The sequence below is a fragment of the Coloeus monedula genome, assembly GCF_965178545.1.
Source record: "Coloeus monedula genome assembly, chromosome: 13".
Classification (NCBI taxonomy): Eukaryota; Metazoa; Chordata; class Aves; order Passeriformes; family Corvidae; genus Coloeus; species Coloeus monedula.
The window spans coordinates 4,045,853-4,055,577 of NC_138793.1; positions in this window are offsets into that span (position 1 = coordinate 4,045,853).

Sequence of the window (9,725 nt, forward strand, 5' to 3'; positions counted from 1 at the left end):
TGCAGAGCTCCACAGATCAGGAAACAGGTCCATGGCTGAACTAAATTGGCTTACCTTTCATTTCAAACTGTTACCACTTAAAGACACTTACAAAAGTGGAAGCTTTTGGCTTACTTTTTAAAAAAGTAACTTTGGTATGCTATCTTATTTATGCATTTTGTATGTTTATGTCTAGGCTTTCCTTCCACTTTATTCTCCCAGTAAAGGAGAACTAAATACAAGCCAAGTGTTGTCTCATTCCTTTCCTTTCTTCATTCATCCCCAATTTTATTTAACATCCTGAAATCTGATATGGGACAAAGTGTTACAAGAAAATATAAAAACCCAACACCATATATAGAACAAGAAGGGAAACATAAGTTCTATAAATCCTTTGGTTACTTCCAAACAAATGAGCAAAATATAAGCACACAGTCCTCTACAGACAGTTCTGCATTAAACCTGACAAAAGGCTTTCCTTGGTGATTTGATGTTATTGCTCCATTCAAAATATTTAAAAGTTTGACTGCAAGAGGCAGCAATTCCACTTCTGCCAGAAGTGGTCTCCTCCCACTCAGCCTCTACTGTTATTACTGTGCTCCTGGTAGTTTATAAATTATGAATTGGATTTAAGAATTTGCAGACGTGTATTTTCTTTGTAAAGAGGGAGCAAGTGCTTATTATTTGTCCTTTGATGTATGCCCATGCAGCAAAATGCAATCACTGCCTTTATAATATCCCGTACCTTCCAAGCACTTGACCCAAATGTATTGAAACAGGCAGCATTATTTGTGTGCGTGAAAAATATCTGCCCACACCTCACACCTCTTCTCTCTTCTTGGGGTCTTTTATAGCTCTAAACAGCCAAGCTTATCTCGCTGCCAGCATCCTCAGCTCATCTCAGTGTTCAGGGAGATAAGATTAGAGGCCTTGATCCTCCTGCTGTTAGAACAAGACCTCAATCTCTCACTGTCTCTATTTAATCAGGTTCCTATTTTAGCTGCCACAAAGCTGTCAACAAAAGAAAATAAACTATAGCCCATCAAGGGGTTAAATTGGATTTCACAATGTGCAAATGCTCATCTGAACAAAATTCCACCTGCACCCTCCATCAGGCAAATTAGTTCTGACTTTTAATTTATTTCTCCAGGAAATGGAAAGGTATGGCATACCCAAAGTCAATAGGGAATAAAGAACGAGGTGTAATCAGCCTGCTCACCAATTCAGAGCCCTCTTCTCTGTCAGCTTTAATAGATTTCAGACCACACAATTTATAGAATGTAAGATGTATCTTTTCTGGTCTATGTTTTATTTTGGACTTGTTAATGGTCCTAACAAGTGACAACTGATGTTTGTTTGATGTAACAGTGCCTGTAAGACACACACGTTGCTCAGGCAGATTTTGGACAGTCTGTTTTGTTGCTCCAGACTCTAACAGGACTGGTTTTCATCTGGGACAATCTGCAGCACCAGAATTCTGTTATGATTTCTGTCAGGAAGCAACCTGACCAGTACTTTATTCAGTTCTACCATGTTGACATACCTCCCCCCCCACCCTCCTCAGTAATTAATCACTTGTACCTTAAAGAATACTTTTATTTCTTTGTTTTAAATCATTAGTTGGTAGTGTGCTACCAAAAAAAGCTTTCCTCCTCTTGGATACTGATTATCCTGTAGATATCAAATAATAATTTCTTATTCTTTCAAAATATTCCTCCTGTTTTTCCCTCTCCTTAATATTTTGATTTTCTTAATTCCACCAGGTCATATCCAAAACCTACTGTAACTCTCCTGGCTCCCTTTCCCAGGGGAAGGAGCAGCATGGATTGAGGTGAAATATCTCTAAAATAACAAAAGGAGGCTTAGGATAACGCTCATCCACAAAAAAAACCTCACTGGAATTGCTGGTCTCGTAACCCTTTTCTCTCTGCTTGGATATTGGCCCTATAGCAAGGCAGAATTTGATCTGCACTCTCAAAACTTAATCACAATCATAAAGCACAAAATAAAAACGAAATTCACATCTGAAGAAAATCCTTCAATCTCATTAATTTTCTGAACAGCACTGAACATCTCCACCATCCGTGGTGCTCACGCAAGACATAAAGGTCATTTCCTCGCTGTACCAAAGAGTGGAACACCTCCTGCCTCTTCCCTTCCTTTTCCAATGCCGTGTTAGGAAATGTGTTCTTGCCTCCAGTGTGTTTATTGCTGTCTAGTAGGACATCTGCTGCCTTGCTGCTAACATCTGTCTACCTATGATCACATAGCATTAGGCATAATTTTGCCCTTAATAGCTTTCCTCAGGTTTTCTCTCTTTACCCCTGATAGCCTGAATGTTGTGATCTGAAGAATAAAGCTGCTTTATTTTTGGTCTAATTGAGACACTCAAACCCTCATCACTGCAAAAGTAATAGATGTGGATTCTGGATAAAAATGCTTTTTTTTTTTGCTTCAGGGTCCTCCTTCCACTGCGTGACAAGAATTAATCATGATGATAATAAAGGTCTTGGGAACACACCATAAAATCAGGAAAAGGAAAAGCAGATACTCTGAATGGAGGAAACCAGCGGTGGCATTAAGAGGCAGATTACACCCTGCTAACAAATTCCCATAGAAGTTATTCTATTTATCCTCTTGTAACAGCACAGGTCCATGTTTTCCAGCAGAATGATTATCTGGAAATCAAATGCAAGTGCCTGAAGTAAATAAGGACAAACAAACTCCGTGTAGGGAGGACAAGAAGGATAAAGAAGACAGGCAAACATGTAAATACACAGCACAAAGGCAGGTCACACACAGCTCCCAGCCTTGCTGAGGGACCCTTCTGCGCAGGGACCCTTCACTTCAGCAATTCAGAGACCCACACTGGGGTCAGAGCTGTCTTTCACCTCTCTCAGGACAAATATGGGATTTTTCAGCCAAAAAAAGAGCATTACTGATACATGGGGGAGCAATAACATGGAGAAAACAAGTGCTGAGTTTGCTGTTGATATTCATCAGCTAAAAGATTTGGGACATTTTATTGTGCAGGTCTGCACCTCGAACAGAAGTTTTCCAGTTACCAGGAGCTGCACACTGGGATAGGGAACATCATCCATATTCAGAGCTCAGTTGAGGATTCCTGAACCCATGGAAATGTTCTGAATCGGCTTCTATTTGAAGATATACATAGAGGAGATGATCTCTCAGCTATCTCACTGTAGTTTACTTTGGATAGCTGAGAAATGTGAAGTGCTTGGCCACGAGCCAATTCCCATCAAGTTCCTAAACTTTCTTAACTTAAAAAAAAAAAAAAAAAAAAAAGTAATGTAAAAATAGCCTTTGGCCACAGTATTTCAATTTACCTGAAAAAAATTCAGTTGTTTGAAATGTATCTAATTCAGATTAGGATGCATATTTGCAATATGCATTCAGATAAATTTAGTTTATAAATATTTCTTTTAAAACGAAAAATTTAGAGATTAATTAAAATGATGTTTGACATCAGCAAATAGTGGGTTTGATTTTTCAAAGGATCATGTTCTATTAAAAAAACTCTAAATGTTTTCCCATCTCCAATCCTATCACAAGCACCCCACACTACTGATCTACTGCTGATTTCAGGTAGTGTTGGAAATATCTACGTGTAGAGTAAGAATTACTGGGATTTTATGTTGTGGAAACATCATAATAGGGAAAAACTATTATTTGCATCCCCAAATGCAAGTGTTGGGGCTCTCAGACTCCACTGATCCACTAATCACTGCATCCCAAGCATCTTTTCAGTCTGCTGCCAAAGCTCAGGTACCCTCCCGGGCTCAGCAAAGAAGCAATCTGACAGGTACTGCCTAGTTAAATATGAGTTATCATCACCAGCACCACAACATATTATTAAAAACTCCATAAGCAGTCATGTATTTTGGAGAGGCACCAACTTCAGACACAGAATATATAAAGCAAAGATGAATTAACAGATTTTCTTTTGCTTTATAAATTCAAAATATTTTGGAAAACAAAGAACCCATTCCACCTCAGTGGAGTGGTTGAGAGGCAAGCCTCTGAAAAGATGAGATTTTAGTTTTGTTTGTGTTAAAAATACAAATAAATTCACCACGATCCCAAAGGATTCACCAGAACCCACACTGCACTGACAATTATTCCAGTATTAAGGTACTGCCAATTCACTCCAAATCAGGACTGGAGCAATGTTATTAAAAGTGGTAGGACTTCCCACCCACACTGCAGAAAGCTCCAGTCTTCCACTGCAAGAGGAGAAAAGCACAATTTGCCTGCATACAAGGCTGACCCAGAAAGCTAAATCTTTTCCCCAGGAAAAACAGATAAACTTGTGTTTAAGTTCCTATAATGGCAGTGCATTCAGCTGTTACCTAATAGAGAGTGATGCTGGATCACTGAGTTTTCCCTGGAATTTAACATCTCTGCATGCAGTTCTTTCAATACATAACCCAGCCCAGGTGGTGGAATAAAGAAGTCTGATGCAAAAAAATCAAACAAACAAACAAACAAAAGCAAGCCTTTGATCTCAGTAATAACTAGAAAGTCAATCAAACTTCCCTAACGCTTTGTCTCACACATCAAGGCTTGAAATATGGAGTGTGGAGCCAAAGACTGGTCAGCAAGTAGAGCCAGCTGCAAATGCCTGGCACTCCTGACGATGCCTCTCTTTCCAGGACACTGGAAAATGGCCTAAAATGGGTCTAAACTGTGGTGCTCTGCTAATTATGAGCACAGCAGGCATAGAGCATCAGCCCAACCCCTGTCAGAAAAGGACTGTTGGATAAAGGGAACCACACACCATTAGCTCTTCACTCCCACGTGGTCCAGAAGCGTGTAGGAACAATACATTTTGTTTCCCAAAAGTTTCAGTGAGTGTCAGGGGAAAAATAAATAGCCATTTTATTACCCCAGCTGAAAGGGACTCTGAGATCAGACCCTTCTCTCACCCTACCTCAAGGCAGCTCTCAATTTAAGTGAAATTTCCCAGTTTTACACCCCAGGATAACCTGGCCCTAGGTATTTAAGGGATTTGAAAATCAGAAATGTAACAAGCACACCACACTCCTGCAGCTGGAAATGGGGACTAAATCCTCAGCCCCACTGCTTTTAATCAAACAGGATTTTTAGAGCTTGGTTATCCATACTCCCACACAGGCATTTCATCACTCCTTCCAGGGTACTTGTTCTGCTTCCCTGAATCTGGAATCAGCACCACCCTCAAGAGGTGTCTCCTCCTGCGCAGCAGTAAGTGACTCTCCAGCACCACTTCCAAAGGGAACAAAACTCTCCTTTCCCTGCTCTGACAGAACACATCTCCCCCAAACTAAAGTCCTTGCATTGTCACAGGCAATACTGAGATTAATTCAGTATCTCCTTCCCTGCCATCCCTTTCAAAGGGTTTCCTGGCTGTTTAGCACAGTAACTTTTAGCAGATTGACACCGCCCGTGTTTAATCTCTGTGCTGCTCTTCATTCAAAGGACTGGTGTAATTTCTTCACAATTGTAAAGGGCAGCACAAAGAAAAGTAATTTTCCCTGGTAATAAGATATACACACACAGAAGCCAAGAAGGGAAGGCACAAATAAAGCCAGATTATCTTGCAAAGTCTGTGGCTGCTCCTTAATGCTAATTTAAGTTCCCATCAATAGGCAGCTCCTACAACGTGACACTTCAATACTGATTCACAGCAAATGTAGAAGTGGTAAGCTGAATCATCCAAATGAAATCCTCACTATCAGGCAGAGCAAATACAAGAACTCAAGCTCCTTCTCTTTAGCACAGGCTTTGCTTTTTATCTGACATGCACAGTACAGTTCTCACAAGGACACACAATGCCCAGGGCCCACCTACTCACCCTGGCTGCTCCTCCGGCCTGGAGCTGTAACAACAGCAATGAGTCCAGGCTTGGTTCTGCAGGCAGTAGTCAGGGATTGCATGTTTTGGTGGGGTTTCTGCACTTTTGGTGTGTTTTTAGAAGTTTCCATGACATTTGCTCACTTCTCTGACTGGCCCAAAAGGTCTGAGCCTTCTTGGTTGGGTAAGGCCACACAAGGAGCTGATGGAGACCTGGTGACAGAATCATGGAATCAATAAGGTTGGGAAAGACCCCCAAGGTCATCGAGTCCAACCTTCAAACCGGTACCACCATGCCCACTAAACCACACCTCTCAGTGCCATTTCCACTCGTTTTTGAACACTTCAAGGGATGATGACTCCACCACCTCCCTGGGCAGCCCCTTCCAATGCTCAGTCACTCTTTCAGTGAATAATTTTTTCCTTATCTCCAGCCTGAACCTCCCCTGGCACAGCATGGGGCCGTTTCCTCTTGTCCTGTCCCTTGTTCCCTGGGAGCAGAGCCTGACCCCCACCTCACCACAGCCTCCTGTGGGACTGACACCTTTGGAAGAGAAATTCCTCCCACCTTATTGCCAAGCCACAGCACACACTTACCTTCAGCTGCACTGGCTGCTGCAGAGACTGAAACTTCCAGAAGGAAGGCAGGAGTTACCAACTTCTGCTTTGCCCAAACAGAGTTCTCAGCTGTGCTTATACAGCAAAATGAACAGCCCAATTCTGGCTGGTTTGAGACAAGTAAGGACACTCAGCAGTTAGAAGAATATTACCCAGTTCTCCTAAGCCTGTAAGCATCTTACACTATGACAGGCATCTTTATTTATTTATTTATTTATTTAATTATAGGAAAGGATGGAACAATGATATTCTTAGATAAAGGAAATAATCCCATATAAAGCACAAATCTTTGTTTAGATCCAGGCTTTGGAAAGTGCTTGAGACCCAGAGAAATCAAAGGCAGACTTAGCAGATTCTGAGGAGTGTAAAGTCCCCAGCAGTGCTTGCTGTGACATGGCCAGTGTTTCACAAGCTCCCAGCATACGAGGTTCTTGTGAACTCTTTTGAGAGCCCAGATCTAAGTATCGCATTAGGAGTTGCTATGTGCTTAGCATACTTAAATATCAGTCCTCTATTGTCCTCTTCTGAGCCCTTTTCAAAATCTGGCCTGCACTTTAAGCATCCAGCTTCACACATTGTTTCAGTCCTTGGAGGATTCAAGAGGTTTATAATGAATTTTTTAAATTGTGAAACTTGAATGAAAAGTGCCTTTTAGCAGCTATATAAAGTAGGTTATCTCAGGCAACACATTTGTTATTGTTGCTACAGGAGGTATATGCCAACTATAAATACCCTTTATTAGCAGTGAATGATAAAGCCTCAGTGTAACTGAAGGCTTAATATCAGAATGAATTAACTCCTGCTCAGACTGCTGCAACTTTAATTCTAACTTGAGGCGTTGTGGGGAAAAAACCTCCAGCTCCTCAAGCATTTCACCAGTAAAGAGCAAAATGTAAACAACCAGAGAAAACAAAAATAGCTGCTGGCTACTGGTCATTGGTGTTTAGCAGCGAGGAGCTGCTCTAGCACTTTATAGAGACGTTGTTGGTTTTGGGAATGTAAAGACTTGATAGCAATATTTCACTTTTATTAGCTGCCTTACCTCCACATTTGAATTAGCTAAGCCAACACCACATCCCTCTTTTTGAAACTTCACAAGTAGAAAGAAGTGATGCAGTTTAAATATCTTTCTATACCACAAGACAAGAAAATACTTTTTGAATTTGAAGAAATTACTTTTTATAAGAATACAAATATTCTGGAGAGGAAAGCAGGGGAAGAGATGGGGGCAGAGCTGGCAGTGACAAGGAAAAGATAAAACATTTGCTCTTCCTATTTACTACAATTGCTGAAAGCCACCACTCCCCCTTCTCCTGGAAGCCAGGAGGACACACAGACAGGTAATAAGGTGACAGGGGGCAGAATAGGCTTTTAGAAACCCAAATCTAAGCATTACAATTCAAGCCAGTCCCTGTAGCGTACCAGGGAGAGACATGGAATACCTTTATTTATGAACCAGGACCAGGAAATACCTAAGGATGAAGCCCTCAACAGAAAGTCACAAAAGATGTGGACCTACTGTCAAGGTGGAGATATCATTACATAAATTATGTTTGAAAATTAAACAATTTTTTGCACGTCACCGTAACATGAAATTGTCTTATGACTAAATTTGGGTCTTCCAAAATTCTGACGTTATCAAGTACCCCAATTTTTCTTACATATTAACTTGGCAAAAAACCTCAACATTGCCCGTTTTTCCAATGGTTACCTGCAAACCCCTAAAAGCCACAGCCAGTTTCTCATCCATTTGCCCCCCCTCACAAGGGACATCTCCGTGTCCCTCAAAAGTGTGAATGCAGTGAAGACTCAACAGTTTGAAAGAATTTTGGCTGAAGTTACAGGAATGAAACAACAGAAGGTATTTTGAATCAAGCAACACTTCAGTATTTTGCAGTGCAGAGGATTCTATATAAAGTTACTCTGTTCACACTCTGCTGGTGACACGTTAGGAGTTGTGAGAAATAAAGAGGGAGACCAGCAGGATAACAACCAATTTTTACAAGGGCATGCAGTGCCAGCACAAGGGGGAATGGCTTCCCAGTGCCAGAGGGCAGGGCTGGATGGGAGATTGGGCAGGAATTGTTCCCTGGCAGGGTGGGCAGGCCCTGGCACAGGGTGCCCAGAGCAGCTGGGGCTGCCCCTGGATCCCTGGCAGTGCCCAAGGCCAGGCTGGACATTGGGGCTTGGAGCAGCCTGGGACAGTGGGAGGTGTCCCTGCCATGGCAGGGGTGGAATGAGATGATCCTTAAGATCCCTTCCAGCCCAAACCATTCTGGGATTCTGTGGAAACCCACACCCATCCCATCACCTGCTTGTCTCTCTCCTAAGTAATTTCAGAGTTCAGCAGTTGCTCTTTGACTGTGTCCTTGTCCAACCATTAAAAAATTTGGGAACATTGGCTGAAATTGTGCCCATTTCTGCCCACAGAAGCCCCTGCTGCAAAGGAAATGCCACTTTCCAACACTGAAGGTGCCCCAGCCTCCATGCACTGCTCACAGCATCCTCAGAGGCAAAGACTAACCATGTTAGTAAATCAGATCCCTTGCCTTCACCATGGTTCTGATTTATGGCTTTGTAATCTTCATAGCCCAAATTGCAGGGAAGGAAAAATGGATATTGGAAGAAGTCACAGCAGATGTGTTCACTTCTAAAAAAGAATGCACAACATGTGCTGCAAAATAAAAGCACCATTTGGCAACATAAAATATCTTGGCATCTGTGTGAATTTGTAACTGCACTAAAATATTGATATGGCTGATAAAGCTGAAGTTCCAGTTCCCTCTGCCTTTGCATGTCCATGCCTTTAGATGAAGTTTCTTTTCCATACTGTGAGATTGTCTTTGTATATTCTAGGGGTTTTTATAACCTCATATACTTTGCCTGGTAGGATAGTGAAAAAATAAAAAGTTCTAGTACCTGGTCATGACTTTTTTGTGACCTCACTCCAATGGAAAAATATTTGCTTCTTTTTATTTTTCCTAAACCTAGTAACAATAATGTTTAATCTTAAAAATAACATGAAATTAATGGATTGTTTTCTCTTCATTAAGAGTCAACATACCTCTTTTTAACTGCACTGAGAATTTTCATACAGATTGTAAGTGACCAGATATCTCCTTTGCACCGAGAAGATTTTTTGGGAGTGAGATAAAAACATACCAAAAAGGGATGCTATATTTACGTGCAGAGGTCTGCCTCTGTGGTTTAGGCCATTATTTACAGGATCCATTTGTGAAGCTCACATCTGTTCCTGTCCCCTCCCAGGTTTGAGG